Raw genomic sequence first — 10,000 nt, forward strand, 5'->3', positions numbered from 1 at the left:
CATAAAAGGAGAACACTTCACTTTATAGTTTTGTTACTCTAGAAATTGTAGTTTCAACAAAAGTTAAACTGCAAAAAAAATGTTAACGTGCTTTTTACAGCACAGGGAATGCTAGCATTGGCCAAACTTTGACCCTCCAGATGTTTGGAACTACATGTCCCAGCAAACACTGGTAGCCAGTGGTACAAATTGACGTTTGTTTTCTGCATGGCTCGTAGCACTTTCACCGTGTTATGTTGCGCATTTACGTATGTATCTGTTACCTCAATTCAAGCTAAAATGTCTTATCTGTTTAAACAAGTGTACGTAAACATGTAAATAATTTAAAATGTAAAAATTTAATTTCTGCCTTCCACACTGTCACCGTACGCTCACATAAACCCAAATAAAAGATTAAACTTCTCTATTAATAACTCACAGCGCTGCCAATCTTAAAGCAAAATTGTAATTTGATGGTTTGAACACCACCGTACACCTCACCGTCATGGAGGGGTGTTGTTCACAACCCAGGAACATGTATTATATTATTACTGAGCACGGTTGGCTACTTCTCAAGGTAATGACACTTCCAGGTACAAAATCCAGAGGTGATCATTTACAGGGACAAGCTTTCAAACCCCGGGACTCTCGTAAAATGTGTGATTTGTTTTTTTGTTTTTTTTCCCTTCCACTTAAAAACTTGTCAAGTACATTACATTTATTAATGCGTTCCAACAATCTCTTTCTATTAGCTTAACATACACCTAAACGATCCGATGTTTACAATAAAGGACTAATTAAAAGATTAAGTGTCAGAAAATTCCACAAGGAGAGGAAGACAGACAGAGGCAAAGTTCTGAAATTGTGTTTTTTGTTTTTTTTCTCCTTTGGAATTAGCATTGATCCTAGAACTGAACTTCTGGAGCTGTGCCCTGATTGGCACTATCAGAATTAATTACCATGAAAGAGCCAGGCAGCCTGGAGGGAGAATGAGTAATGAAGATGAACTAAGGGGGCTCGGAACTTACGCAGGGCAGTTACATTGCAGCCGTCACAATGCATTAAAGGGTCTTGCATCTCAATAGTACATTATGTGCTGCAGTGCCTGTTAGTGCCACCTTAGCACTGAATCATGTAGATCTTTGAGGCACGCGAGTCGTGGTCACAATGGGTGGCTTATTAAATGAAGCGCCCAAGGGAACTGTGGATTTCCCTACTCCAGCGTTTACGTTTTAAATCACCCAGAGATAAGTATGAGATTGCTTCAGCGGAGCAGAGAAAATGAGTTTACCCGAAGCAAAAGAAAAAACTAGCAGCCTGGAGGAAGGTAGACAGCTAGCACATGGTAGCAGAGAAAGCAAGCCTAGAGATGGAACGAGAAGACCTGAGAACGCAGAAACACCCAGCCAAGAACGCAAGAGAACAGTGTGACTCGTATCAGACATGGCAAGATTAGGGGTTAAAGGGGCACTAAAGCGAAAAACTGTAACATTTAAAATATGTACAAACATATACAAATAAGAAGTACATTTTTTCCAAAGTAAAATGAGCCATAAATTTCTTTTCTACTATGTTGGTGTCACTCACAGTAGGTTGTAGAAATCTGACAAAAGTGACAGGTTTTGGACTTGCCCATCTCTTTATAGGGGATTCTCAGGGATATATTTATTTTCAAAAGCACTTAGTGAATGGCAGTTGCTCTGTCCAACTGCCAAAAAACTGTGTAGAGAGCAGGGAGGCTGGCCAGCATCTTTGTATAAATCCTTTTTAGGGAATATCTTTATAAAGAATAAAAGCCTTGCTGAGAATTCCCTATGAAGAGATAGACTAGTCCAAAACCTGTCACTTATGTCAGATTTCTACTGCCTACTGTAATGCTGGGTACACACGTTGAGATTTCCCGCTCGATTCGCGGGATCGAAAGGATCGATTCGATTATTTCAAACATGCTCGTGGATTTCGATTGTTTTTTTATGTTAAGTATGCAAAATCGACGGCAGGAACGATCGAAATCTGATCTAGCATGTTTGAAATAATCAAATCGAAACGCGAATCGAGCGGGAAATCTCAACGTGTGTACCCAGCATTAGTGACCGCAACATAGGACAAAAGTAATTTATGGCTCATTTTACTCTGGAGAAAACGTACTTCTTATTTGTCTATGTTTGCACATATTTTAAATTTTTAAATTTTTCACCATAGTGCCCCTTTAATAAGAACGGGGAATATCGACAATATCCTCAAAGGCAAAGCCGTTTATTTTTAACACATCCAAAGGCCGTTCTGAAACAAGCTGAACCTGAAAAAGTAGATTCTGTCACTTTAGAAATTAAACTTCAGCATAGAAAGTTTTAAAACATTGGTTTTTGGGTGTTCGGCTATAAAGATCCTGTTCTGTGAATATCACAGTCCCAAGAAAATTAGCTGACTTGTAAAGGTTGACAGGTTCAGGAGACGGAATTAATTTAATTTGTCTTAGACACGATGGGCCGCAGCCAACAAAACTGGAGAAAAATAAGACACGTCGGAATGAACAGGCCAAAAAGAAACAGAAGCCGAAGCTTCTACACTGACCAGAGCAGAGGTGGACCTGCTTTGAAGGTGAAACAGCTACCAGAATTTGGTAAACTGAGAGAATACAGAATAGGGGTTCCATTCATTATTATGACTATTTTAGTAATTTATATAGCGCCAACATCTTCTGTTGCGCTGTACACAGTATATTGTCTTGTCACTTAACTGTCCCTCAGAGGGGCTCACAATCTAATCTCTACCATAGTCCTATGTCTATGAATGTGTAGTGTATGTATCGTAGTCTTGGGCCAATTTTAGGGGGAAGCCAGATAACTTATCTGCATGTTTTCGGGATGAGAGAGGAAATCGGAGTGACCGGTGGAAACCCACACAAGCACAGGGGGGGCATACAAACTCCATGCAGATAGTGGCCTGGCTGGGATATGAACTGGGGACCCAACTCTGCAAGGCGAGAGTGCTAACCACTATGCCACTGTGCTGCCCATTCGTAGAATGACTTGTGGTGGAGAGTGAGACAGAAGCCAGATAAAGGGAATGAGAGAGGGAGAGAGACAACTGTAAGAATAATGACAGTAGGGAAATGAGCGACGGGAAGATGGTTGTTTACCGGCAAGCCTAAAAGAAGTTCAGTTAGAAGACAAACCGATGCAACGAATGTGGCCATAGAAAGGTCGGTTTGGCATTTCACCTCTCAGAATGAGGGTTCTTTTAATGGGGGTGTAGGTCTATTAAAGCAGCTAACTGCTTAGATTAGTATTACAATTCTAAAGAAGAGACACAGCTACTTGCAAGAAATTACAGGCATGCCCTAGTTTAAAATGACCCTTACTGTCTCCTACATGCAATGAAATGGAAGTCCGTTTTATGTAACAAGACATATGTAGTGTGCCTGCTCTTTTCATCTCAAACCACCATTGCCCTTTCCAAGATACAAGCACTTAAAGAAAGACAGTCCCGTCATTGCCCGCAACTGTTTCCTTTTATCTTAACAAGAACAAACATGTTTCAACACCGTTTAATATCAATTCTGATAGGGTAAGGCAAATAACGGCGTTTAGAAACATAAGGACACATGTGGTGCTCTCTTTGTTCACCCATCTCTACTTAGTTTAGCAGTAAGTGTCTTCTTTCAGCAAGGACACTTTAAGGTTGATTTATTAATGTTTGAGAACCCTGGATAACACTGGCGAACAGGGTCATATCCGAATACAGTGAGGCTCACGGAAAGGTTAGTAAGGTCGCGTTTGTGCTATTTCTGTTCCTGGCAAGAACTTATTTTTGCTAATTCCAGGACAGCCTAGATACGGTATGTGTTAAAAACGCTCTGATGTTGTGGCACACGACTGCAGTTGTGCAATTGCTACTTTGCTACTTCTTCAGCCTCCCACTATATTGTTATATGTAGTTGGCATTAGTTGCAAACATTTGCCCCCTAAAACCTGACATTTAAAAAACAAAACCCAGTCCAGTATTGGCGGCCACTTGTACTATCCACTGTCCTTTGTTAGTAGCAAATCTAATAAAGACATCCACACTATCATGTTTGCAACAACACGATGAAGCTCCTTTCATAAGATCATAAGAACTCAAAGGGGACAAAATAATTACACACAAAACTGAGTTGCACAGTAGGTAAGAGTAAATCTCGAAAGACACAGCCAGTGATGGATTGACCCAAGTAATGATCAATATACGTCCTGATCAAAATACTCAACAGGGATTATCTTTCTAACCACCACCTCGCAACCTCTAATTTCAAGTGAATTTCAGATGTAATCCAATGGAAAACAATCCAAACCGCTGGGCTACACTCTTTGTGGTTTTTGTGCTGCTTTTTGCAGACTAAGAACAACTTTCTGATAAACGCTCTTCACTGGACTCCAAAGGGTGTTTGAGCAATTCACAAAATCGTCAGAATATTTTATTAGAAACCGTTTTTTATTTTTCCAGGCGAAACACTACATTTCAGACTAAATTAGTTAAGACAGATTTCAGACAAACTGAATCCCCTTTTCAAATGAAACTTGTGTGGTCTTTTTATACACTTGAACAAAGTCCTTCTAATGTTCACTTAAATAGTAATTAATGAAGAAACAACATCATCAGATGCTGAATAATAAGATTGTAAAGGAAGAATGCAGAAAACAGATGCCAGCAACAAATTTGATTAAACAGATAAACTGTGCCACTTGTTTGATGCAATGCAGGGTAGCAACGATTCAGAGGTCCGTGCTCACAAGATGAACAGGAAACTTAACGGTAAATATGGACACTTTATTAAAACCAAAATGGTAAAAATAATACTATTGCTACAGAGTGGTTTAAAAGGACAAGAGGCCTAATGTCCAGCTCATGCTTCTTCAGAGGCAGACCTCCGAAGAAGCATCGCAAAAGAGCCATCGTGTCTGGTTACAGACTTCGTCCACTGGTCTTTTATACTACACTGTAGCAATTGCACTTTAACCATTTTGTATATAATGTAGTAAACATTACTTTTTAAGGGATCAAGTGCACAGATTCTCCCACATTAAAGTCAAGTAGTTATTTTAATTACAGAGCTAATCTAGAGAGAGAGGTATTTCTGTTTACTTATTTTACAGACTTATATAGCGCCATAGCTCCCAACTGTCCCTCTTTTGGAGGGACAGTCCCTCTTTGTGAGCCCTGTTACTCTGTCCCTCTTTCCTCCTCATTTGTCCCTCTTTCAGGACTTTGTTCCTCTTTCTATGTAAATATATATATTTCTCTACTAAAAAAAATGTTTGACTTTAAACTTTATTCCCATCCTTTAAATTGAAATATTACTAATTTTAAAATGTTGATATGAAGGAAAATGAACCAGGATAGAAAGGACCTGTGTGGTTTGAATTATATTTTTTTTTGGTTTTGTTATGCGTGACTAGGGGTGTGATGGGGGCGTGATCAGGAATGTTGCAGGGGCGTGGCTTAAGTGTCCCTCTTTCTCATCTCAAAAAGTTGGGAGGTATGTAGTGCTGGATGTTTTTTATGGAACATTGCACCCTCAGTGTACCTCAAAAGTAAATATCTATACCATATTATACAGGCAGCTTTCAAAGGAAACTAACTTGCATCACATAGACGAGATAAAAATAATGCAGTTCTACCCCTAAATATAACAAGTTACAAACAGACAATAAAGTGGGATTTTCTAAGAACCAAATATTCTCTTATTTATCCTTTGTTCATAAATTCTTCATATTGCGGACAGGATGAGTGTATGGCTGCAGCCCATACACAGATGGGACCGTCGCTGAGAGCAGGTTGTCTTTAGGTTCCAGATTGCGGTGGTACTTGGCATTGGCCCACGGATGTTTGCATGTGGTGTGCCTCTGTGGGGGGGGGGGGGGGATTGGTGGTCTTTGGCAGTGGGGCATGCCGGGCAATCTTTTTATGTGAGATGCAATATGAAGAATTTATGAACGAAGAATAAATAAGAGAATATTTGGTTCTTAGAAAACCCCGATTTTTTTTGTCTGTTTGTAACTTGTTAAACTAACTTGCATGTCTGCATATTTTTGGGAAGTAAGGGAAAATTGGAGCACTGAGAACATATAGAGAATATGCAGGCTCCTTGAAGATAAAGTTCCTCCTGATAATCAAACCCAAGACTCTAGAGATTAAGGTAATGCTAAGCATTGCTAACCACCACAAGCTACAAAACAATATAAGTCAAATAAGAGTTATTCAGATTTTAGGAAGAATTATGAGAGGGAATGTCACGGAGCAAACAGCAAGCTTGCACCAGGAAAGGCCATGTTAGACAGTCAAAACAACTTGGCTTCATGAATTGCGTTATTTGAGATAACTCAATGGCCCTTATTCAATTCCCTTTCCTTCCTAAGTTTTCCTTAGGTCATCTTTTCACACCTTATAAAAAAAAAAGCCTTTTAAGTGTTATAGCCCCCCGAGAATATTTGTCGCTATCTCAGAGGTAATCACAGGGAGAGGCGGGTTCCTGCAGGGTTTCCAGAGCTGCCATTGGGCAGCTCTCTCTCTCCCTGGCCACGCCCCCTGACGCTCCCCCGCCTCCCTGCACGCTGAGAGAATGAATCTCTTATTTCAGCGTCGTCACTTATAGGTCATGAAAGGGAAAGTGAGCCAGTGCGGCCCACAGGAGCGGTGGGAAGTGGCGGTTTTTGCGGCTACCTGATCCACTCCGCCTTCCGGATCAGGTAGCCTACTTTTTTATTTATTTATTTATTTAGCCCACCTCGGGCCCATATGTGATTCATTTTTTTGAGTTTTCTCCCAGGTGATATTTTCACAACTTGTAAATAAAATGCTTTTTAACCACTTGAGGACTGCAGGGCTAAACCCCCCTAGTGACCAGGCAATTTTTAGCTAAATTGGCCACTGCAGCTTTAAGGCCAAGCCGCAGGGCCGTATACCTCTGCACACAAGTGATCCCCCCCCCTTTTCTCCCCACCAACAGAGCTCTCTGTTGGTGGGGTCTGATCGCTCCCCCATGTTTATTTTTTTTTAATAAATATTATTGTTTTTATTTGTTTAAAAAAAACCCTGTTACTTTAAATTTCTACCCTCCCTCCCTCCCTCCCTCCCCACAGCCAGCCAATTATGGCGATTGGCTGTCATAGGCTTCTGCCTATGAGAGCCGATCGCTCTCTTGTCCCCCATGGGGACAGCCGTGTCACACGGCTGTCCCCAGTGCAGCGCTGCTGCTCATCGCATCGCTGCACCTAGAAAATAGACGGCGTGATCGCCGTCTAACAGTCTCCCGAGCGCCAATAGCCGCTCGGAGACTGAAGGCGCGCGATCTCATGCAAAACAGAGCCCCAGGACTTTATGCCAATTGGCGTTAGGCGGTCCTGGGGCTGCCGCCGCGGCCACGCCTACTGGCGAGACGCGGGCGGCAGAAGGTTAAACCACCAGCAAGCAAACAAATACTCAAACTTATTTTGACAGTACTTTTTCACCTACTTTTCAGTTAGTGTGCTGAAATGTTATTTCAAACAGAAGGTGAAAAATGACCCCTGTGTCGTGCTATAAAATCAATTATTGCTTTCAATTTGCAAATGTAATTCAGCACTACAAGGCTCAGTGCGGCCTATTTTTGATAGTTATTAAAGGGAACCCAAAGTGAGAGGGATATGGAGGCTGCCATGTTTATGGCCGCGTAAACAATGCCAGTTGCCTGGCAGCCCTGTTGATTTTCTGGCATAAGTAGTGTCTGAATAAAACCCTGGAACAAGCTTATGGCTAATCCAGTGAAACCTGAGTCAGCTGAGTCAGAGTACCTGTATGTACAGTGCCTAGCACACACATAACTATGCTGTTTCTTTTTTTATTTATCTGCCTGGAAGAGTTAAACATCAGGTATGTAAGTGGCAGTTCCTGTCTGAGTCAGGACTGGGTTAGATTACAGTGTGACCCTCGCTGAACGCTGATAAGAAATTACAACTATAAAACATTTTCCTAGCAGAAAATGGCGCCTGATAGCAGGAAAGCGATAAAGTTCAATAGTTCATAGATTTTAGCTCTGGCATACTTCAATGAATGTATCATTGAGCAAAAACAATAACACAGTAAAAACTTAAAGCGGAATAAACCCTGCATTTCAACTTTGCTCTAAAATATTATTTACAGCATATTATATGCAAAAAGCATTTTTTTTTACTAGACCAGCATTGGAAGGGTTAAACACAGACGTTTCAAGTTCCGTGGAGAGATATGCAGAAGTTCAGATTGTTACATTCTATGTATCTATTGATAAACAGTTACACACTCTTTGGCAGTCCTCCAAGCTCCTTCTCAGTCAGAGAGATGAGTCATTCAACACTTAGATACATTTCTGTAAACAAAATGTATCTCTTTTCAGCTTCGGATGCTTCTGCAGAAATCTAAAGGAACTTTAAAGCCCTGTGTAACCCTTCCAATGCTGGTGTAGTAAAAAAAAAAATACTGGTTGCATATAATATACTGTAAATAATGTTTTAGAGCAAAGTTGAAATGCAGGGTTATATTCCGCTTTAAAAAATAGATTTAAATATCAAATAAAACTGTGGAATATTTTAAAAAGTCATTTTTAGGAGTAGGAGGATAGATACAATTGTTTATTTTATTAGTTTATTTTCACCTTGGGTGTCCTTTAAAGAAGACCTGTGTTGAAAAATTCTGAAACCTGGCTTTGCTGACGACTTTTTTTTTAAAATGCTATTTGCTAGGGTGCCAGTGTTCAGTCTCTGCTTTTTACCATTACTAAGTCACTGACCGTGAGAATGCAGATTAGGCGGCGTACCCACTACACAAGATGCATGTTGATAAATCATGCAGATGTATGACTCAAATTGCAGAACCCCAAAAATCACTACAGCCAGGCAGCGTTATTTTAGCATGAGTTCAGCAATGGCAGCAGTCATAATCTGTCCATATAGATCCACTTTAAGGGCTCTTTCACACCAAGACGTTGCGTTTTAGGGGACGTTAAGGTCGCATAATGTGCCCCTAACGCAACGCATGGTGGTGCTAAAGTTGGACGCTACATAGAGACGCGTTGTGAGTCTCTTGGTGCGCCGTTTTCGTTGGATACTGGTAGAATGAAAACTGCGCATGCGTCAAGACTGTGGAGACCACGGGATCGGAACACTCCGCATCACATGGTCCCGCCAGCCAGTCGTCGCACAAAGCTGGCGCTCCAGGAAGTAAACACGTGACGTCACACAGTGCAGTGAATATTAATTAGCCATGTGGCTAGGCACAATAGCGGACTCTCCCCTCTTCCTCCAACATTACTGAGCATGTGCAAACAATCTAACGCAGCTAAAACCGCGTATAACGCACAGCATGCTGAACTTTCATTGAACGTGCAGCGTTACACTGTAACGCAACGTGGGCACTGTGAACAGCCCATTGATTTTTCATTACTGTGAGTTGGGCTGCGTTACAGGCTGCTCTAACGTGCGCCTGTAACGTCCCACTGCGAAAGCAGCCTAAATGTGGTTACTATTGTTCAACACAAAAAAACTCTGTCTCTGACACTGATTAATGAGAGTCTAGAATAAATTAGCTGTGGTTAGCACAGTGCGTTAATGTCTCTCCAGTCCAGAGGATTAAGACTGGAGATAATCCTTATATTGTGAGACAGTTCTGACTAGGGTAATGGGAGACAGATCAGTACTGTTAGTACTCGGTAATAGGAGGTAGTGTGTGCAATAGAATATGGTGAGAAAGTCCAGAAATAAGGCAATCTGGCATTGATATGTTGCATAGAATTGTTCATACTCTGGAACTGGTGCTGCTCCATAGTAAGTATACCCTGAGCTAGGCACTCTGTCCAAAAAGGCACTCCAAGCTCCCTACAACTGTTGGCAAGGCATATTTACCCGAAGAAGTGGCTTCAGGCCACAAAACGCGTTGTTGTTAGTAGTATTTACACACTAGTTGGAGGGTCTGAATTTTTATTTTATTAAGTTCTCAATGTATTTTGTCTTAAAGAAGTGACCACATT

At 41.1% G+C, this 10,000-nt stretch overlaps 1 protein-coding gene across 1 annotated transcript in view; it reads left to right on the forward strand.

Annotated features, from left to right (window-relative positions):
* Positions 1-10,000, forward strand: part of C1QL1 (complement C1q like 1) — a 175,456-nt gene that overhangs the window by 978 nt on the left and 164,478 nt on the right. The gene's annotated exons all lie outside the window — the stretch shown is intronic.

Source organism: Hyperolius riggenbachi, chromosome 12 (genome assembly GCF_040937935.1).
Source record: "Hyperolius riggenbachi isolate aHypRig1 chromosome 12, aHypRig1.pri, whole genome shotgun sequence".
Taxonomy (NCBI): domain Eukaryota; kingdom Metazoa; phylum Chordata; class Amphibia; order Anura; family Hyperoliidae; genus Hyperolius; species Hyperolius riggenbachi.